General features: G+C 43.6%; 1 long non-coding RNA gene across 1 annotated transcript; it reads left to right on the top strand.

Annotated features, from left to right (window-relative positions):
* The first annotated feature begins 4,838 nt into the window (after positions 1-4,838).
* Positions 4,839-5,480, top strand: LOC134450229 (uncharacterized). Its single transcript, XR_010035045.1, has 3 exons — positions 4,839-4,918; positions 5,029-5,157; positions 5,422-5,480. It is a non-coding gene; the product is annotated as an uncharacterized LOC134450229 (long non-coding RNA).
* The last annotated feature ends 18,175 nt before the right edge of the window (positions 5,481-23,655 follow it).

Raw genomic sequence — 23,655 nt, 5'->3', positions numbered from 1 at the left:
TCCCTCAAAAGTTGTTGTGGCTAGGCTGACAGCTGGGGAACTTTATCGTTTTCTCCACGGAGGAGGGGCCAGGAGGTGGGCTGAGGCCACAAGCACAAGTGGAGGAGGTAAGGTCGCATATTGTAACGCACTCAATGTGCCTAAATGGTTCAGAGCTTCAGCAAAACGTAATTTGCCCATCAGACCATTGGAAGCTGCCCCCTTGCACAGGTGAGGCATACATGCAATTTCGTTGTGTGCAGTGTGTGTGGAGCGCTGCGTCACAATGACAAGGGTTCTTTCTCAAAACCTAGGACAGTGTCCTTCCAAGTGTATCAGCCCAATTAGTCACAGCCAGTGATTGGATACTCTACAGAATATCCAATCACTTGGTGTAACCAGGGCTCTAAATTAACACACGCCAACCCGCCAAACACGGGTGAAAAATAATTTTGGCTAGTAGAAAAAAATACCTACCCGCCAATTTGGCTAGTAGCGCCCGACTACAGTAAATTATGAACGGTAAACCGCTGCTCTGACGAACGTTAGACGGCGAGATTTCCTACATTACCCATGGACCCTAGCGTCTCGACGTAGCCTCCCACCGTGGGCTTTCCAGTGCAGAGAGCGGCAACTCCATGCTATTGCGCGCGCCAGGATTGAAAACATTTCAGACGACCAGCCTTCTGTCAGCTAAGCTGCGCTCACACTATTCTGACAGGCAGCTCTCCTCCTATGCTCTCGTCGCTTTCGCTACAACCTTTTTTAACGTCACTACTGCTATTATTACTATATGAACCTTGCTGTAACAGGCTGCATTTTTGAAGCAGCGAGGCCCTGACCGTTTCAATAACAGGACGCAGATTATGCATAGAGCTACTTCTGTTCTGTTTTGTGCGAGTGATGAGAATGTGTCGGGGGTTAGAGCAAGGTTCTGTGTGTTGGTCTAGTAGTAATTGTAACCGTAATAATAGTGACGTTAAAAATGAGTGGTTGTGGAACGAAATAGCGACAAGGGCAGAGGAGGAGAGCTGACTCTCAGAGTAGTGTGACCGTAGCTGTCAGTTCAGTTGTCTTCTGAAATGTTCCGAGTCCTGGCGCAACTAAGTTGGAAAGCCCACGCCATCGTAAAGACAAAAAAAGCAACCAACGACGAAGCTGTGGAAGTAACAAAGGAAGCGAAGATTCCCGAGATATTATTTACTTTTAGTTAAACTAGGCTTCTTGTCATTTTGTTGCGCGTGGTAGAGAAGAACTCCTCCTCTCTCCCCTCCTTTTCCTCTCATCTCTTCTGTGTGGTTTGGCTGTGTGATTGGTTACTGTATGTTAAAGGTCTGTTATGTGAGTGGCTTGTGTGATGTGATTCAGCTGTTTTCAGAGGAATTGAACAAAAACTAATCAAATTGATTAGGCCTAAGTAATGAAAGTAAAAAAATAAAGCAGAAGTTAAAAAATAATTAAAAAATATATAGCCTATAATATGCTTATTATGTAGGCATATAGTAGGCTAGCCTATGCAGGCCTATAGTGTATCTGTGTTGTAGAAATAGTTGAACAAAATGACCATAATAATAATAATAATAAACTAGCCTAATGCATAGTTTATTTTGGCGAGATAAAAAAATGGCTAGTTGAACTTCTGTTTGGCTGGTAAGAAAAAATGTCCACTAGCCAAATTGGCTGGTGGTGGAAAAAGTTAATTTAGAGCCCTGGGTGTAACTATAGAGTACCCTATCACTGGGTGTGACAAATTAGGCTGATTCACTTGGAAAGACACTGTCCTAGGTTTTGAGAAAGACCCAATGGGAGCTGGAGATTCTCTGGCCCTTCACTTCCTGTTCCCAACCCGCGATATTGACTCCACCTGTGTCCAAAGACGCCATCTGATTGCTACTGAAAGGCTGGACTTGTGCCCTGTGTCTATAGAATGCAAAGTTTTAGACTGCATTTTTGTCACTGACAAGCTAACATTTGCACTGACTGCAAGCTAATTTGTTACATGGATTCTGTGTTCATTTTGCCCACCCTTTCCCTGTTTGTCACCCAGGCCACCTTAGGAACAACACCAAAGTTCAAGGATGCGTCTTGCCAAACAGATCCACCCAGTCTGTCTACAGTCTGGGTACACAGCTATCTGTTGGTACTTCAAGTCAAGTCAAGTCAAGTCAAGTAGGTTTTATTGTCAATTTCTTTACATGCACTGGTCATACAAAGAATTTGAAATTACATTTCTTGCTTTCCCATACAGACATAGACTAATCTAGGTAAGGACATAGACAGTATAGACATAGACAGTACTTATACATGGACTTAAGACAGTATGGACATAGACAGTGCTCATACAGACATTTAAAGTGCAAGACTGGACAACAGAAGACTTGTAGAGGACATACATTAAGAGGTATTTGTTGTGCTTTTGTGATTTTCCTTAAAAAAAAGTCCTTTATAGCGTTCTGACATGGTAATAGTAGCATTTTGAAGAAAATAAATATTAAAAAAGGTCTGTGAAGTACACCAGCAGCAGTGTGTGTGTGTGTGTGTGTGTGTGTGTGTGTGTGTGTGTGTGTGTGTGTGTGTGTGTGTGTGTGTGTGTGTGTGTGTGTGTGTCTGTGTGTGTGTGTGTGTGTATGTGTGTGTATGTGTTTAGTGCAGGTAGAAGGTGCGGTGTGCGTCTTGTGTGTGTGTTCGTGTGTCTGTGTGTGTGTGTGTGTGTGTGTGTCAGTGTGTGTGTGTTTGGGTTTAGTGCAGAAAGTGCAGTGTGCGTGTGTGCGTGTGTGTGTGTGTGTGTGTGTGTGTGTGTGTGTGTGTGTGTGTGTGTGTGTGTGTTTTGAGTTAGTGCAGGTTGAAAGTTCAGTCACAAGTATAGTAGTGCATGTGAAGAGCAGAGGTTTGTGATTTTGTCCATTTTTCAGCCAGTCTCTTTTCTATTTTAGTATCATCTGAACCTATACTGTAGCTTACTGTATCGATTTTGTTGTTATTCTTGTGTTGTCACAATGCTAATTGTGTAAAATGCATCGCAAACACAGGCACTCAAATGCCATGCACTACAGCTATTGAAGCGCCCTGGGAAGCCCTGGCCTCTATGCCAATTAAGCCATGGCCATCTAAAAGACCACGACCAGCTGTGGAGGAGGAAGGTGCAAATGAAGGGAACGACGATCCTCAGTAACCGCTGAGCCACATGACTCCACATATGTGCCCGACCAATTCATGATGTTGGACTTGGAGTTATTGCAGACTAAGTAAGTGTTCGTGGGTTATTTTACCATGCAAAAATAAAATGCTATCTCAGGGAGCCTGTTCCATTCTCCACACTGTGCACTGTGATACAGTGCACTTTCCATCCTCAACTTAACGGCTAAATTTGAGGGTGAAGTGCATGTCCAATTCACGTTCTGTCTGATACACTTAACGGAAATGACGGTTGTCGCGTGTCATCAGCTTACCAACCGCCAATATACAATTCATCACGGAAGACACTGTTCCTTATGTTGACAATTTTTGTAAGTTACCCCTTTCTCTTATACACATGGCTATTGTCTTTGGAATCAAAACTATGCTGTCATCACAGAGATTCAGCAGTTTGTCCAATCTGACACTCAACCAGAGAGGAAACTACGTAACAAACATGGCGGCCGTTGAGTGCGAAAAGTGTACATAACTCCACACTTCAAAAAACGGTCGGTTTGAGGGTGTTATCCGGGTAGTTTACAGTACACTTCACCGCTGCGATTAGAAATGGAACCGCCCTGCGTACCCAAACACAGTGCGGGAAGGGCGGAAAGTACGAACATTGGAACAGCCTCAGGGTTTTCCCCGGCACTTAATCGTTATGTGGCCACCTTGACAATAAACACCAACCACCTGCATTATTGCAAATATAAAGATTTTGTGTTGTGAATATAAGTTCTAATGTAATGCAAGTTGCTTCACCCAATATGAGTGCTTTTAGGGGGTTTCATATCATAGTCCATATAAAACCGCTTTATATGTCATATGAAACCGCTTTGGCTTTACACTGATGATGGTTACATGTCTCTGATACCAGTTAACCCCTACCACCTTGACTAATGACAAACGCTGCAATGGGAAACTCAATGGGATGGGGAAACGCTGCAACCGACATCTCTATGTAAACTAAAAACACAACTTGTCACATTCTTCTTTCTTAGAGACACCACGCGATTTGGCCACACAGATGTGAAAAATGGGTTTGGGAAATCTTTGAAAATTGACCCCTTAAAAAAATGAAGTCACACCACACATACAAGGCACTGTCTTGACGATACACCAGAAATGTGCCAAATGTGACTATTACCGGGAAAGGACTCAGCTGGTGATGGCGACCTGTCAAGTCACTAACCTACAACTCTCAGCTTCACTTCACCGGCAAATCATTCTTCCAGTTGAACAAGGTATCGAATCTCACTTTGCACTCACGATCACATTTCTATGTATTTTGTATGGCACAAATGACACGTATATCATACTTAATCTTGTTCATGTCTGTCATATTGTGATACAAAGACCAGAATTGTTGAAAAATGTGGTAATGAATTATCATTTCACTTGTAGGTATTCAAAGCCTCAGGTCCATTAGATATAAAGCATTCAGAAGACATGCACAGACGTATCTGAATCCAGCAGGGATCCGCAAAGGGCATCAGTTTCAGGAAAGACAGTGGAAAAAAATCCATCCAGCAAAAAGTCAAACTTGGTAGACATACAGTATGTGGGCAGACAGTCCAGGTAAGCCTACTTATTGACTCGCAATGTATATAGCCCCATTATACACGTTGTTCCACCAGTGGAAAGCTGTAATAGTCTTTCAAAAGTACTACATTGCTTATGTGTTGCAGGTCACAGAGTTAAGTATGGCAACTACTCGCTGATGAACCTGGAAAACAACAATTTAATTGATATGCAGCTTGTTCAGGTGAGTAGATACTTCAATATCATTTTAGTGGTTTTGTCATTGTGGGATTCATGCATTCATCCTTGTTTTTATTCATACATGCTTACTTGTTTTTATTCCACAATTGCAAGGTTGGAGATAACCACAAGAGTAATGACATTGGAGGTAGCCACGACTTTATTGTGACCGACCAACATCCTCAAACTTATATCTGTGGGATCGTGACATCCAGCATTTTTTTGTCTGGCACCTCAAAAAGGGTAATGTTTGTCTATTCGCTTAATTTAAGACATAAGTTTTGTTATCCAACGCTGGAGGGATGCATGAAAAAAGATGGAATCATGAAGAAATTAGACAAAGCATTTTGTAAGGATACAATGTTCAAGTATACAAACAAAATATAGTAATTGTATGAGTGAATAACCATATGATGACAGGCAATGGTGAAGGCAATAGGCATATTTTAAACTTTTAAACTTGTCTCACAAGACTTTTCTTTGTCATTTTCTTTACTTGTCCACCAGGTATATCTAAGAAATTCTTCACAGCAGATGGGACATAAGGACTAAAGGAAGCTACCGGTAAGCTCTCTGCAAACGCAGAGCTGTGCTCACAATACAGTGGACATGTGAATTGCTTGCCTCTCGTAAGCAATGATGGTTTTAAGTGCTGTAATCAGTGCTGTACAGCCAGACACTTGGTAAATGGTTTCAATGTTTGTCAGTTGTTAATGGGCCCTTCTCAAAACCTAGGACAGTGCACTTCCAAGTGTATCAGCTTAATTAGTCACGCCCAGTGATTGGATGTTCCGTAGAGTTCACCAAAGAGTATCCAATCACTGGGTGTGACTTCTAATAAAGAGTGTTCAATCACTGGGTGTGACTAATTAGTCTGATACATTTGGAAGTGCACTGTCCTAGGTTTTGAGAAGGGCCCATTGTGTGTAACTCATTGTCATCACGTCAGTTTAGTTTCATTTTAGCTTGCTTTGTAAGTGACGTATAGTAGGGCCTAAATATCTTCTCCAGGAGCTCCAGGTAGGATTAAAAGTTTAATTAATCATGGTCCCGAGTCAGGCGATGCTTGTGCGAGTCATTAGTAAGTGAACGATTGCTCTCGCGGCCGCTTCCACGGTCCGCTGTCAGAAAACCCCACAAGCAACTTTTCACAGCATCGGACCGAACGAGTGTCGTGGGAGACACTTTTTATTTGAAATATCGCTTTACATACCGTATTCAGATTTGTATCAACTGCTGGCATTCCGTGATGAAAAACAGTCTCACAGCGAGTTAATTTGAACAGCATTTTTTTCATTACGGTGTAGTTTTTGAGACAGTCATACCAAGGGCACCACGCAAATGACATCTTCCTACCTAGTGCCCCTTTAAATTACTTTACATTAAAAGTCTTCAAAGGGCTAATGGTTGAAAGTAAATGGATGATTGTCAGTGTTTTCAGTTTATTTATGTTTAACAACTTGTTGATCTGATTGAATGCTTGTTCGGTAGCATTTCGACCTGGTTGATGCTTAAAGTTTAAAACATGCATCACTTCAAGAATGGTTGAAATATGGTTACAAAGCAGTGTTAATTTCGTCAACCACGACGATGACGAAAATATTTCGTCAACGCCCCTTTTTCCCTTGACGATGACGAGACGATGACGCACTAAAAATTGCCTCCAGCAAATAAAAATATGACGAAAATAACAAAATATTTTCGTCAAGGAGACTAAGACGAGACGAAATTTACAAGACATGGACGAATGGACATTAAAAATATAATTATAATTAATTTGTAATGTGTAATTGTAAGGCGTGTCTTGAACTTCATAGGTGATTGCGCGCTCATGCTGTGTTGCCTCGCTTGTCTCTGCTGGCAGCCAGTGCATGGCGCCTTTCAGTCAGTAGATCTGTAGCCTAGTAGTAGTTCAGTGAGTCCATTTAAGTTGAGTTTAGGTCCTAAAACATTCCCAGAGAAAGAGAAAAAAATAGCCGACGTTGAGGGAAGTGTTAATTTTGAAACATGTTCAACAACCCTCTTGTCCATGACGAAGACATGTGTTTCTGCAGTAATGACAGTCGCGCCAATCCTCCTCTGATACTGTCATTCTAAACCTCCTCGAGCTTCCACTATTCTCCTTTTCACTTAGGCTGTCTTAGCCCGGCGTTCGTTGTCTGTTCTTTTTGTGTAATGTTTGCTATATTTGTTGTTTAACCATATGAGTAGGCAGTTCGCAAGCAAATCATGAAGGTCGGATTTGTGACTTTATTTAAATCAGTCACCGCGGGAGCGCGCGCCAGCAGGGGGAAAGTTGGTCTGTCTGAGGCACGGCTACTGTAGCCTACTTTTGAAAATAATCAATGGATAGGCGATCGCTGAGGAGTTTAAAACGGTTGAGATTTGAAACTTGTTCTCGTCGAGAGCAACGCTAAAAGACCCAAGGAAGTCGACAGCATTTCCATGCGTCTGCAGCGTCTTCCCAAGTTCCAAAAACTCTTTTCAGGGTCATGCTTATCGAGCCTCGACACCCCCGACAAACAAAACAGCATTAGTGTTTAACTATTTGTATGTGCATGTCCTTTCTATCGTCCAGTCTACACACCCCTGCCTAACTATTTTTTCCTGGGACTTTTGCATGGCATACGAAGTGTGCTCGCACAATCTATTTAAGCCTATTACATTCCACGCATGCCGCACGAGTCATTATCGTTCTCTGCTCGCATTGCAAATTGAAAACAAAAACCGCTAACTTGCATAGTCTAACATCAGCAATATTTTATCTGACTCGTGGTCATCGGGAAGCCACTATCAGGGAGACTTCTTGAACTTCATTCAGACTTGGTATGTCTTGTCTTCCCACTGCCAGGAATCTGCAGGCTTTAAGTCACCGCGTCAGGTGAAGAAGAGCATGTAGCTTCCTCCGTGATCAAACTCAAAATCAAATAATATGCAGCAGCTTCTAATGCGAGAGAGAGAGAGAGAGAGAGAGAGAGAGAGAGAGAGAGAGCGAGAGAGAGAGAGAGAGAGAGAGAGAGAGAGAGAGAGAGAGAGAGAGAGAGAGAGAGAGAGAGAGAGAGAGAGAGAGAGAGAGAGAGAGAGAGAAGCCTGCACCTGGAAGTGTGTGTGTGTGTGTGTGTGTGATGCTCTTTTGCTCTATGATGTTGAAATGACTGATTTGGGTTTTGGTGGAAAAGTAGGTGAATATTTGCTGCAATAGGCTATATTAGTAATGCTTTGTGAAATAACAATAGCCATTGTAGGTTATTTATTTTACACCACAATATTGACTAAAATGACTAAAATTTGAAATGTTGACTAAAATGACTAAAATTTGAAATGTTGACTAAAATGACTAAAATGACTAAAATTTGACTATGACTAAAATTGATTTTCGTCATTTTGACTAAGACTAAGACTAAATTGGGAAGGCAATGACTAAAATATGACTAAGACTAAAATTGATTTTCGTCATTGTGACTAAGACTAAGACTAAATCAAAAAAAGCTGACGAAATTAACACTGTTACAAAGTGGTTAAAACATACTTGCAACATTTGTTGCCCATTTAACTTGAACTTAGTGAAAAACATGCATTTATATGTCATATGTAAATAATCCCTCAAAGATGCACTTTTAATTATTACTATTAACTATTAATTATTTTTTTGTTTTTATATGTTTAAAGGTTTTTCACTCTCTGGTCTACTGTTCTACACTACTCCATCTCTTACTACTACTTCAAAACATCAACGCCACTGAAATCTATAAAAAAAAACAAGACAAGGGGAATCCTGTGTCTGAGTACAGTCCTTCTCTTTCAATAATGGGAAAACCAGTGCTTACACACTGGACCAGTGAAAAAATGCTACAGTGAAAAACCACCCTAGAGAAAAGAACGATGCACCATTGGAAACTGCTGATCAGTGAGCCAACTGACCAGAGCACAACCTCCTGCTGTCAGTGATTACGCAAAGACTCCACTCGCACCACAACCCAACAGCAAGGGGATTTAATCACCTTGGGGCCTGGAAGATAAACCTTGAAGTCAACTGACAAAAAACGCAAATGACCAAACGAAGACGAGACACCACTTTTGCGTCTTCTCTTCTCATCTCTGTATAAACGTACACTCAGGAACTTTTTAGCCGTTTTCCATGTCTATGCAACTGTCCCGACCAGCTGTCTTGGATTGCTGAAGCACCTTTTGTCCAATAGCTCTTGGACTGCTGCTGCTGCTGCTGGTGGTGTTCTGGACTTTGACTGTGCGTTGTCCTGGACTGCATATGGGTGATGTGCCTTCAGCTGACTTTGGGTGAGTACTGCAGTGAATGTTCTCTTTGCATGCCAGTGACATTGTCTCTTGCCTGTGCAGGAACGTCTTCTACTGATGTTGTTGGCCAATCACCCTCAGGAAGCTAAAGGAACTGTGCACCGGACTGTCACTCGTAACTTTCATTTACGTCATCAGGACTGACCCCTCGGGTGATTTCTGCCATGTTCACCGCACCTGGTTACTTATTTATCATCAGTTTCTAGAATCCCTTCTAAATTCTGTCCTATGAGCGAAATTTAGAATATTATTCTCAAGTAAGTCCAGAAAAATCTGTATTTGTCAAACGTGTGTTGACTGTTCCTACACACATCTCTGCCATTATAAATCCTACACGTTCCAAATCACTGTCCATGCACGCACTTGGGTAATTTGCTGCCCGAAACGCCTCAAACTAACCATATATGGTATTAAAATCCCTTTAAGTGCCACACTTAATTTCACCATGCAATTTCAAAATGCAGATTGATGTGTCGTATGAAGCATTGGCGGGAAACGCAGAGATAATAAACTTTTCCGCAGCAGGAAGAGCATAGAGCTTCAAAATAAGGAAACGCACACTGACGTAAACACTGTTGGATAACATACAGACACACTCCATTACAAAACAAATGAAACTACCGTATATACTGTGCGGCCAATATTATTTACAGTTTCGTGCTTCTTCCACACGCATGCATAATCTGAGATGTTCATATATTTTGGCACATTTCTACATTCAAGTACATGTTCGTAAACCCCAGACTTTGCTCAGGAATGACGGCACTAACGCTTTACGCACAGATCTTTGCTTAAGAACGCATGATAAATCTGCCCCCAATAATGCACCACCAATCTCTGATGTCTGTGCTGCTTTGGATCTCTCCAACTATTCTTGTGTAGAAGGTTTGGCATCCATAACTTTCACATTGTATGGCACTCAAGATGGTCTTGCTGTTGTTGGGGTGATGCCACTTTTTGACCTTGATTAGGAAGTGCTTTTGGAGGTAGTTCTTCAGCCGTGCTACAAGGACTGCTCCGCACACCTTCGCCTTCACAGGTTCACTTTTTGTGGTCAAGAGGGGTCGGCTCAATTAGCCTCACAATGACACTATGGCTGAATCTCCACCGCAGGTTCATCACAGAACCATGTGCATGCTCACTGCCATCAGAGAAGGTGATTGCACATGGTCTTTCAGTTGGGTCTGGCGGTGTGAGACTTGTTCAGCGAGCTCAGAGACAATGCCATAAAGCTCCTTGAAGAGTATGCTAAGCTGAGCCAAGGCAGCATCCCAGGTGTCTGCTGCGCAATACATATGTTTTGCCTCTTGGAAGGCCCTGCACTCAAGATGGTTCCCCTCTTGTTTTGTTGGGGCCATAAGACCAAGGGGGGCATAGAGGCAAGAGGCTTGGTTTAACAGCTCTCTTCTGGTGAGTAGTTCTGGTGTTTGTTCTCTCACTCTGTCTTCTCCAAGCCCTGGCTGAGGCACATTTTTTCTTCTTGGATTATTCCTCTTGCATGACACTTCATCGTCAATGGTGTAGCCGAGACCCAGGGCTTTCTCCTCTTTGTCGAATTGGTTTGGCAGATCATTGCGGTCGTCTCACCTCAACTCACTAATCCCACTTTGATCCGAGTAGATCCAGGGCTTCATGGAGAACACTCCTGCTTGAAGGATCTGCTCAATCTTGTATGTGAGAAGTTTCAGGTGGTCGAGGTTGTTGTGGGAAGTCAATACGTCATCGACATGGGCATCCTCTTTGATGACTTGTCTTTCCTTTTTGAGATGCTTGCATGGAGGTTGGCTGGCAGCCTTCTACGCAAATAGAGTTGGAGAGATCCAGAGCAGCACTGATATCAGAAATTGTGGTGGATTCCTAGGGGCAGTTTTATCATGCGTTCGTAAGCATAGATCTGTGCGTAAAGCGCTCGTTCCGACATTTCTGAGCGAAGTCTGAGATTTCCGAACATGTACTTGAATGTAAAAATGTGCCTAAATATATTAACATCCAGGTGTGCTGTGAACATGGCAGGCATCACCCGAGTGGCAATTTAGGGCTGAGTATTTTTCAGTTCCGGTTCCAATACCTTAATTTCGGTACTGGTTCCCCTGAACAGTACCTTTTTAGGTTCTTATTTTATAATTACAGTTGGAGATGGCACACATTTTTTAAAATCATAACTGACTACCAAGATACCAGAAGTTAACTGACGTGATGAACATCTGGGTACTGAAACGTGGAACAAAAAGACAAAGCATTTTTCAGTACCCAGAAGAACCTTAGCATTCTGGTCGGTACTATTAAGGAACAGAATTTCGGTGCCCAGCCCTAGGGGCCAGTGCTGATGACCTCACTGAAAGTTACGGGTGGCAGTCCCAGTCTGCAGTTCCTTTAACTTCCTGAGGGTGAGTGGCCAACAACGTCGGTAAAAGATGTTGCTGCACAAGCAAGAAGCAATGTCACTAGAATGCTGAAGAAAGCATTCACTGTAGTACTCACGCTAAGTCAGCTGAAGACGCAACACCCAATTGCAGTCCAGGACAATGCACAGTCCACGTCGAGAACTCCACCACCAACAGTAACAGCAGTCCAAGAGCTATTGGACGAAAGGCATTTTGTCAGTCCAAGACGGCTGGTCGGGACAGTTGCATGGACTTAAAGAGTGGCTAAATGGTTTCTGAATGTCAAGAGGGATGAAGCAGAGATGAAGCGAAGTAGGAGGCAGTACCTTCATCCAGCACCATCACTGTCAGTGAAAGGGAAAGAGTGTTCCTGGGCCCGGCGCAAGAAGGCATCAAATTCGCAAATGTAACCATTGACAGCCATCTTGTATACAGAGACCAAGCAACTGGTACTCTTGTATGGAGGGCGGATACAGGCCTTCAGAGATCATAAAGCTGTTGCCCTGCTACCATACCAAGCCTGGGTCTCCACTCTCCAAGTGCAAGAAGCACACAGTGAGGAGCATGACTCAGTGACGGGAATGCTGCTGCAGATAAGAGAGCCTGGGTGATCAGACAAAGAATCCTGGCCCAAAGTCGTTGACGATTGTATCCTCTGTGAGAAGGAAAGGGCCTAAAGAGTGGAGTCCAGATGCATCATTCCAATTGACGTCCATCTACCTGTTCGAACCATATCAAGGGGCGTAGCATTCTGCTGCATGTCAAGCTGAGCCGATCCATGTCGAACTGGCAAGCACCCTGACAAAGAGCGCTTCACCCTTGCTTAGCAGAGATTCACTTCTGCCGTGATCACCTCGAACACACTGCTGCTTGGCTGAGTCACTCTGGAGGTTTCTAAATGGTTGACTACAACACCTACCCCTTCAAAAGATTGCAAGAAATGTGAAAACAAGTCAGTCACTTCTCGAGGTCCTGGAGACAACTTACAGTCACAAACCTGTTCTTCCGCAGCAAGTGGCACACTGCAAGATGAAATGTTGCTGTTGGACATAGTGTGGTTCTGCAACCAAAATGCCTTGTGGGGGCAGTTCAAGCCTGCAAGAGGGGTCAGTGTGAATGCAGACCTCAAAGGCATTGTTTGGGATATGATCAAATGAAGATTCTAAAGCAAATCAAAAAGTCCTGCGACCCGCAAGGTACCACACTGCACCGGGTTGTGCGTCACCTCCTCGTCCTCCTCCTAGTAGAGCGACAAGTCAGCAGAAACCAGCTCGCCTGATCGGTGCAATCTTCCTGGGTCATGCCACCCAAGATCAAATGGGAAGTGTCGTGGCGGGTGATGGGCCTGCACTCGTCTTTGACAGCCACTGAGCTGGTTGTTTGGTGTGAGTAAAACCGTTGGGTAAAAAGCCAGTGTAACATTTCTGTTTTAACCTAAAACAGAATAGCCTTAAAGGGACACTGTGCAGGAAATGGTCTAAAAAGGTATTGCAACTATGCTGCTCATTGAAACTGGGCTGCCTATTGCCAAATTTGATCTTTACATGAAAGTTTACTAAGTAATTAACAAATACTTTCTAGTATGGTCCAAGTAGTCATTTTTGCAGCTAAAAATGGCTATTTCTGTATTTTCAAAATGGCGGACCATGGAGACGCTCCCCCTTTTCATGTATGAGAAGTGCAAATTTTCCAGTCATAATGAATACTTACAATTTGACGGTGGTAGTAAGTATTCATGAAAAAGGTAACATTAGTGAATGGGCAGCATGAATTCTGGAAATAAACAACTAAAAATCTCAGTGTCCCTTTAAATAGTGTACTCTGAGTGACACAATGGTGTCGGATGAATATGGAGATCTATTTTGTATTTAATCTATTTAAGATCTAAATTGAATCTCATGTCATGGCCTTGTCTTGTTTGTGTGTGTGTGTATAGCTCCAGCCTGGCATTAGCATGGGCATGTCCACAAAGGCCCTGGTCATCTGCATCCTCTACGTGATGGATTAGAGGAGGAATGGACGCATGGGCTCCGCTCCCATGGCCATCGGCTCCTGTCACCATGGCACATCTCATCGAAGTGAGTGTCACACAGTCACACGCATGCTCACATTTCTCATATATATAAACAGGGTGTCAAAAAGGGGGGAGAACCTTGGGTTGAGTCAGCAGGGCCCACCAGGTGCAAGGCGGGCCCACATGGAGTCAGATTTTGTTTTACATAAGCCTGTTGATATATAAAGGGTGGTCCATTAGAGCAGTGATTCTCAACTGGTGGGTCGCGACCCAAAAGTGGGTCGCGGAGGGTTCCTGGGTGGGTCGCGGAGCTGTGATGCAATGCACTAAAAATGACTATGATGTCGAAGACAGAGTGAAACATGGTTAATAGGCCTTTTCCCCTCCAGTACTTCATAAGACACATGGTAGGCCTATATCAGCATACAATGCAAATAATAATGCATATTATGAAATGCATGGTAATATTTTTTTGTTATTATTGGAAGAATCTGACGGTGTGACGCACAGTTTGGGTCACAACCTATTGACCAAGGGAAATTGTGGGTCCCAAGACTATTCCAGTTGAGAACCACTGCATTAGAGCTGCTTGAACATGGAGAACTTTGTGCTCCACCCCTGTACATAAACGTACCATCACACAATAATACCCTTTACCGCAGAAATACACCAGCGGCGATCTGAGCGAGGCGAGCGATGGAAGTAATTGACTTTGTATTGAGTCGCGCGACAAAAGCGATTCTGGAGACTAGAGCGATTTGCGCGCCGAGCGCTACAGTTTGAAGTTGAAATCTTTTCAACTTTCTATGACGCGGTTCGGCGACAAGCTGCGACAGCCAATGACTGTATAGAGGTCGGTGACCACAGCCAATGGGAATGCTTGAATGCTTTGCCTTCTGCCTGTACGGACATACTCTAGTCTCCTCAATCGCTCGCATCGCTTGCTGCTGCACTCTGTCGCTTGAATCGCATCACGCCTAGTGTATTCGCGCGGTAAGTGGGGCAGGGGCTATGGCGGCTAGATATATTGAGTACATCGTTGGAAGCCTGTTTCCACTTAGCCAAGTGTGATGAGTCAGCTCGCTAGTTGTCAAAGGCTCGCAGCCCTCTCATGCATTCTGGCGTCTCCAATGCTATGGCAACTGACTCGACACACGGAACACACACAGGCAGATTCAAAGTATGTGCTGGTGCAAGAGCAGCACAGAGGAAGAGAATTTGCTTCTGAGAATCTCAATTTAAATGTGTATTTATATTTGCGCTAAAGGAAGGATTTCTTGCGCTATGTAGATGGACTGAGATGTAACTACATTCTTAAAACAAATCTGTAAGCTTTAAAGTGTGCCCATGCTCATGCTTTGCATATAATTTTCTTGATGGAGAGTGTGGAATATGTCTGTAAATGGTATTTCAATGCAGACATGTCAGAACAATAGTGGAGTGCATATTTTCAAGATGAAGGAAGGGTTGCCGTCCCTGCCATGGCCAACCGGTAGGACACTTGCCTACCATGCGTCTGACCCGGGTTCGATTCCCGGCCCGGGTCCTTTGCCGACCCCTCCCAATTCGCAAATTGCCCTCTCTCTCCCAATTCCCTTCCTGTCTGCCTCTCACACTGTCCCATCAAATAAAAAGTCAAAAAAGACAAAACAAAAATCTTTTAAAAAAAGAAGGAAGGGTTGCCTGGTGCTTGAAAAATAGATGGGTTAATCCTCAATGCATATTTGTAGCCTTTTGTTTCACATGGGCTTGCGACTGCAACTGCAACCTGCAACTTGGTTTGGAACGACTATGCATTGCAACAAACCAGAGCTGCTCTATCTTCTGTGATGGGAAATGTGGAGTTATGAAAGCCTGGGCAGTGCTTGTGCAGGCTATATGGCCTATGGAAATTACATGATTGCATTGTATATATTTTCAGTAAAAGGCGTTTGATAAAGCGCTCCTTATCAGAACACCGCGGCTGTAAGCCTATCCCAACTCTAAGTGCGTCAGAGAATCTTCACAATGCACCAATTATGAGAATAAAAAAGCCAGTGTGCACATCTAATACAACACTGTACCAGGGCCGGATTAAGATGGCCTGGGGGCCCCTAGGCTACAGGTTGCTGTGGGGCCCCCCAGAAGGGAAATCTTGACAGATTTACATGGACAATGTCTAAATTACGAGTTGATAATTAAGGATAACATGTCTACCAACTATACTCAACATGTCAGATTCATTTTTCAATAAGCATCTTTGTCACAATTCTGCTTTTTTAACTTATAGCAAATCGGGGGTACCCTGAAAGGTGGGAGCCCCTATGCTGCAGCCATATACAGCCTCTGCGTTAATCCGGCCCTGCACTGTAGCAATCAGTCATTTCATGAGGTTTATATGGATTTGGTGACATTATGTTGTAATGGTAGCCTATGTGACAATGACTTAAGTGCCACCCAAAAATAGTCTAGCCCACCCGAAACTGAAATTCTGGCGCTGTGTTTGCCTTGTCCGGCGCAGCATCAAGCCGGAAGCCTAATTGATTTAAATGCACGAAATTACATGTAGGAAATACACAATTTTCAGGGGGAGGACCCCCCACCCCCGGCCACTAAAATGCCCTAGGGTCCCCAACAATCCCCTTGCCTAAGGCCCCCCCAAACCCTAGGAACGAGCCTGAGGGTTAGCCATGGTTTTGGTTGGGGCACAGCAGAGCATTGTCACGTTTAGCAACAGAAAATTGCAGCTGCAACAGAAACACGCCGCGGAAACGGCGCAAACCTTGTGACAAAAAAGGCTTTTCTGCGCCGTTGGGAACTATGACTTAACTTGCAAAGGCGTCGCACCCCCACCACGGAATGCACTGCCGGGACCAATATATGCTGTACGCCTTTACATGATGGTACTCTGGGCCAGCCTATTTCTTGTTAAAAAATGTTGAAACAAAATGAAAGCATAGTGATACACTGATCAATCTGCTCAGTACATTGGCTAAAAATAGCCTGATAAGTATCGACAAAAACAAGGCGGCCGATCATTATCGGCAGCTGATTGATCAGTGCAACACTACTCACATGTAACTATAATATGGTCTATCTGTCTGTTCTTCCCTCCTGCAGGTGAACGGGGTGGGTCCCATGATCGGTGGTGCTATGCACGGCCTGGCCGAGAGGCTATCCACCCTGAAAGGCAGTTGGCCCCCAGAGGTGAACCAGTAGAACACCTGCAGGAATTCCATCGAGCTCAAGACCCAGGCCCTATAAGCCTGCCACCCTGCCAGGGGAAGCAGGGACCAGCCAGGCTTATTATAGTAGCCCCCTTACTTCCAGCAACCCAGCTCTCCTGCTCCCACAAACCCAGCTCTCCTCCTCCCAGAAACCTAGCTCTCCTCCTACAACCTCCCCCTCGGCCCGTCACCAACAATCAGCAACCCCAACAATCAAAGACTTAACATCAAGCCCACTACCACCACCACCATCATGGACATAGTTAAGTACACACACACGTGCATACCAGGCTTGTGCAAAATTCAGAATTTCTGAATTTAATTCAATTCAGGAAGTGGAGTTGAACTTGAATTTGATTTTGAATTGACTCCACCCCTACAGGACATTGCAATTCAGAGAAATTAATCATAAGCACGTCAGTATGATTGTGATATTTTAACATGTGTTTTCTGCCAATCAAGATTACATCACAGGGATGGGCACAACATACAGTATGGTTGTGTGTTTTGGTCTTTTTGATACACTGTAGCATTGTGTGTATGGTACTAAATAATACACGATGGTATAATTGTATGAAAACACAAAATAATACAGCACTAACATGTGTTTTTCTGCAGACTAGTGACATTGACTCTTGCTTGTGCAGCAATGTCCTTTACTGATTTTGTTGGCCATTCACCCGCAGGAAGCTAAAGGAACTGTGCACCAGACTGCCAGACGACTGTCATTTAGGTCATCAGGACTGGCTCCTCGGGTGATGTCTCCTATGTTCACAGCACCTGGAATCCACCACCAATCTCTGATGTTAACGCTGCTCTAGATCTCACCAACTCTGTTTGCTTAGAAGGTTTGGCATCCATAACTTTCACGCTGTATGGCACCCAAGATGGTCTGGCTGTTAACGAGGTGATGCCACTTCTTGACCTCCATTTGGCAGTGCTTTTGGAAGTAGTTGCTCCACACATCTTTGCCTTCTTGGAGTCACCTTTGTGGTCAAGAGGATTCAGCTTGGCCTTGGCCTCAACTAGCATCACAATGATACCATGGCTGCAGCTCCACCGCAGGTACAGCCCAGACCGTGTGCAATCACCTTCTCATATGGCAGTGAGCATGCATATGGTGCTTAGTTGGGTCTGGCGGTGTGAGATTTGTTCAGCGAGCTCAGAGACAATGCCATAAAGCTCCTTGAAGAGTATGCTGAGCTGAGCCAAGGCGGCATCCCAGATGTGTGCTGCGCAATACATGACTCTGCTGCGCAATACATGACACTTGCCTCTATGACCCCCTTGGTCTTATGGGTAACCATCTTGAGTGCGGGTCCTTCTAAGAGGCAAGGGGCTTGGCTCAACAGCTCTCTTCTGGTGAGTAGTTCTGGTGTTTGTTCTCTCAGTCTGTCTTTACGCAAGTCCTGGCCTAGGCACATTTTTTCTTCTTGGAGAGGTTGATCGAAACCTTGACATGCAACCTGTCACCAGCGATGGTTTAGCCGAGGCCCAGGGCTTTGGTGTCCTCGTCGTTGAGTTGGTTTGCCAGGATCATGGTGTTTTACTCAGTCCTCTTACTTCTCGGCTCACTCCTCCCACTTTGATCCGATTAGATCCAGGGCTTCATGGAGAATTCTTGAAGGATCTACTCTGTTTCATGCTTTCAGGCTGGCAGCCTTATACGCAAACTGATGTCAACACTGTTCTGGATCTCGCCAACTCTGAGATAGGTGGTGGAACTACTTTGAAAAGCACTGCAAGATCGAGGTCAAGAAGTGGCATTACCTAGTCAACAGCCAGACCATCTTGGGGGCCATACAGCGTGAACGTTATGGATGCCAAACCTTTTACGCAAAAAGAGTTCTTGAGATCTAGTACAGCGTTGCCATCAGAGGTTGGTGGTGGATTCTAGGTGTTGTGAACATAGCCTACATCACCCAAGGGGCCAGTCCTGATGACCTGAATGAAAGTTCCGTGTAGCAGTCCTGTCCGCAGTTCCTTTAGCTTCCAGAGGGTGAGTGGCCACCAAAGTCGGTAAAAGACATTCCTGCACCAGCAAGGGACAATGCCACTGGAATGCATTGAAATGGTGGTTATTGTCAATGGAGGAGGGAGGGCACTCAGAATCTACACTCATGATGGGGAGTGAGCTACAATAGTAAATACTTGGACATGCGTTTTATCTTTTTTCCCATCTCATTTTCATTACATTTGATCACTGGTATAATCTCAACAATTGTGTTTTTCATTATTTTTGTTTTCTACAATCCAAAATGTGGATGTATGATGAAATGTGAATAACACCTTGGTTATCTCTCCCAAGTCGTGTGTGTGTGTGTGTGTGTGTGTGTGTGTGTGTGTGTGTGTGTGTGTGTGTGTGTGTGTGTGTGTGTGTGTGTGTGTGTGTGTGTGTGTGTGTGTCTGTGTCTGTGTCTGTGTCTGTGTGTCTGTGGATGGACGACGTACTGAGTGTGTTTGAGAGAGGGTGTGGGCTGGTGCAAGTGGTGTGTGTGTGGGTGAGTGGTTTGGAAGGGTAAGGGAGTGTGTCATAGCATGTGTGGTGTTTGCTTTTGTGTATGTGGGTGTGTGGATGGATGTATCAGTGGATGGACGATGTATGTGAGTGTGTGGATGGATGAATGCATGTATCAGTGAATGGACGATGTACTGAGTGTGTGTGTGTTTTCGAAAGGATGTAGGCTAGTGTGAGGGAGTGTGTAAGAAAGTGTTTTTCAAGGGTGATGGTGTGTGTGTATAGCGTGTACGGGTGTGTGTGTTTGGTAGATGTATGGGTGGATGACTTACTGAGTTTAGTGTGTGTGTGTGTGTTTGAGAGAGGGTGTGGGTTAGCACAAGTGGTGTGTGTGCGTGAATGCGTGCGTGCGTGTGCGTGTGGGCGAGTGGTTTGGAAGGGTGAGTGAGTGTGTATGGCATGTGTGGTGTTTTTCTTTGCTTTCGTGTATGTGTGTGTGTGTATGTGCTTATATTACAGGTGTAAATCACACCCTTCATGGCGATTCGATATCGATTCGATTTCTTTTTAGGCCAATGATTTGATTATTTTTGATCCTTAACAATTTCCTGGTGAACCAGTAGCCTGTAAGTAACAGGCTACTGGCACACTGCCCTTTCACGCGTCTCCGCAGGCGGGGTTTAGTCAAAAGATGCTTGCACGCGGTTGGAGCAACCTCATATGAATGACATGACACTTCGACCACTCACGTTGAAGCTTTGTGACGTAGGACGTGTCGTCACGTAAATGCCGCCAGGTCGGGAACCAAAACAGAACAACGTCCTTTAGAAAATTAACTTGAGGTATTTTGGATAACACCGCTGAAATTGCTGCTTCCATCCCGACGCATGATAACTCCTCGCACGCCGCCATTACTGTTGTGATTCAGGGAGGGGGCGGGCACAGCCAAACTACCCTGGGGGAGGGTGTTGCGTTCGATAAACGTCATACCCACTGAAATCCCTCCCTACGATCCTGATTCGTCGAGCTGCCCCATTTATTTCGTAAACGGAGGAGGAGAGCGAATCACAGGTGCACCAGAAGGTTTGTGTAGCCCAGCCCCCTGGGCGTCAACACATAGCTTCTGGTTCACCAGGAAACCTTAACAATGCTCCAGGACCCGATTCATTTTGATTCAGTTCAAATCAATTATTCTTTTTTTTTGTTTTACCTTACAGGCTTGACTTGTGTGAAATGTTAAATAAATCAACAAAAGTATCTGGAAATATCTGCATGCATTTCATTTTATTCTTCTGCATAGTGATCACTCTTTTTTTTAATTTTGTATCTACATGTATACAGAGCAACCTGGAACATAAATTTCCCCTTGGGAGTAAATAAAGTTTATATCTGTCTGGCTGTGTCTGTCTATCTAATACAATTCACCAGTAGTAGGGGCTCCAAGCCGAGAAAACGTTACGCGCTGGATAGAAGCATATAATTCGGTACACATGTTCCTTGAGTGATTTGAAGACATCCTAGAAGGGGTGCCCCTCGAAAAAAAATTGTCTACCATCTCATATAGAATGTCATGTTGGTAATGCATTACATTGTTATTGCATGACATTATACTTAGCTGACTGTCAATATGGTCTTCAGCAGAGATGAAACAAGGGTAGCCTGCTTGATCAGATTGATGAAACTACAAAAATGTACATAGTGTGAAAGTATGAGTGAGTCTGTGCTTACATGCTTGACAGCAAATGTAACATTGTCAACAATTTGAGAAGATTCTTGGTCTGAATTAAAATGAGCATTGTCCACACTAAAACTATGGTGAGAATAGACTGCTGCTAATGCTCACTCAGCAGCATCTGAATGGGATAGTGTCATTGCAAGATGTCCTAGGTAGCAGGTTCTCCATCCTCTAATTTCATTAACAGATATATTTTATTTGTATGAGTGAGGGGAAAGGACAGGACCTTTCCATATGTATGAAGAACCCCATAAGATCACCTAATTCTACATTTTTACAAGGCATTGTGCATATTGTGAGAGCATTTCAGTCATCTTAAGAATGGTCTTACAGATTACTCAATATATACATGTAGGCTACAGTATGGCTTCAGTTCAAATTAAATGGAAATTATTTCTAAGTACATGTTGAGTAAGAAGACCGAGGTAAAGTTTTTTTTATTTGCAGACAAGTCCTCACCTAGTACTTGTGTCAAAAGTTGTATTATTTAGCTCAGTAATCATTGAGTACTTAAATTGCTATCAAAACTGTCAGCTGATGGACAACATGTACCATAGGTCTTTGTCACCCTTACCCATAGGATAAATATCTATATAAAACAATTATCATATGGTATATACTATGAAAGTAAATCATGACCTGTACTCATGGAGAGCCAACACCTCTGCAATGGCTAAAAAGGGATCCCAAAGGCTATATTTCCTTCGCACTCTAAAGAAGGCCCAGCTACCACGAGATCTGCTCACTAACTTCTACAGGTGTACAATTGAATCAGTAATTACATACAGCATTACATCCTGGTACACCAGCTGCACACACGACAACAAGAAGATGTTACAGCGCATCATTAAAACAGCAGAGAGAATCATTGGATGCCAACTACCCACACTTGAGGAGATCCACCATACACGCTGCACAAACAGAGCATTAAACATCCTTAAAGATCACACACACCCTGTTCATAGGCTCTTCACCATGCTACCATCTGGCAGGCGCTTTAGGACTCTGCGTGCCCGCACTACGAGAATGAAGGACAGCTTTTACCCTACTGCCATTAGACTCTTGAACTCAATTCGTCACCTGCCCCCCCTCAATACTTCAGGACTATCGATACTGTGACATGCACATGGATTTTTATGGATTTTTATGGATTTTTATATATTATTTATTTACTGTTAATATATCTTTTATTTTGTGGGCATTTGTGGGTTGCTACTAAACATAATCTCGCTATATTTATATAGTGACAAAGTCTACTCTACTCTACTCTACTCTACTCTACTCTACTCTACTCTACTCTACTCATTTTCTTGATATGCAAGGGAGGCACACAAATAGTCTGGGAGGAAGGAGAGTCTACCATACCCCACTCCCCCAAACAAAATGCCACAAGACTTTTTTTAACCTTCAAGATTTTGAGTGGTAACAGTAACATAACTAATTCCCACTACACCTTTTTGCATCATATTGTACAGGTCCTTAGAATGCTTTACATGTTTCAGTTCTGTACTGTACAGTACAGTACAGTAACATAGAGAACGGTGCAGTATAATAAAGTACAGTATAAGTACAGTACAGTACAGAAGCATACAGCACGGTACAGTACAGTACAGTACTGTAGCATACAGTACGGTGCAGTATAGTAAAGTACAGTAGAGTAAAGTACGGTGCAGTATAGTAAAGTACAGTACAGTACAGTAGCATACAGTACGGTGCAGTCTAGTTAAGTACAGTATAGTACAGTAGAGTACAGTACAGTACAGTAGCATACAATACGGTGCAGTATAGTAAAATAAAGTACAGTAGCATACTGTACGGTGCAGTAGAGTACAGTACGGCATATCACGTTACAGTACAGTACAGTATAGTACAGTACAGTACAGTGCAATACAGTAGAGTACAGTATAGTCTTGATGACTTTTAGGCTACTTTGACAGTCCTCCAAAGCCAAGATTTCCACATGCTGTTGTTTAAAGTTTTTTGAAAGACTATTTTAGTATGTGAGAGAGGGAAGGCAGGCAGACATGTATTAAACAAAGGACCACACCCACAAATACTCCATTGTACACTTAGGACTGAGATATACATATCTGAACATTAATCAGCACACATTTTATTTTGTAATGGCCGTATAGAGGTAAATCATCCAAGCTGTCACTGACACTTGATATGTACATGTATTATTGACTTGATTGATATGAAAATTGAATATTTCAGTTGGGCTCCTTGGCTTAAATCATTGAGGGGGTCCTAAGGAAGCATCATTCAAAATCCCACGCTTTTGTCAGCTGTCTTTCCCAAGGGCCTTGCTATTCATGGAACTCCTTATAGTTCTTACCCATACCAAAAGCAATCCAAATATTGACGTCTGGATACTGAGCAAGAAGCTGTCCAAACACCCCAAAAACAATCACCACATTGCCTGTCTCAACTTTGAACCAGTTTAGAGCTTCTGCTATATGAAGACACACTCTGGAGTCTGCCTCCTCATGGTCGCCTTCTGGCACTGATTAAGAATGACCAGATGAGACAATATGTCTTCCGTGTGTGTGTGTGTGTGCGCGTGCGTGCGTGCGTGCGTGCGTGCGTGTGTACATCTGTCTGTCTGCATCTGTGTGTAGAGTAGAGTA

The sequence above is a fragment of the Engraulis encrasicolus genome, chromosome 6 (assembly GCF_034702125.1).
Source record: "Engraulis encrasicolus isolate BLACKSEA-1 chromosome 6, IST_EnEncr_1.0, whole genome shotgun sequence".
Taxonomy (NCBI): domain Eukaryota; kingdom Metazoa; phylum Chordata; class Actinopteri; order Clupeiformes; family Engraulidae; genus Engraulis; species Engraulis encrasicolus.
Note: the sequence above shows the minus strand (reverse complement) of the source record. Positions and strands in the feature narration are given on the sequence as shown.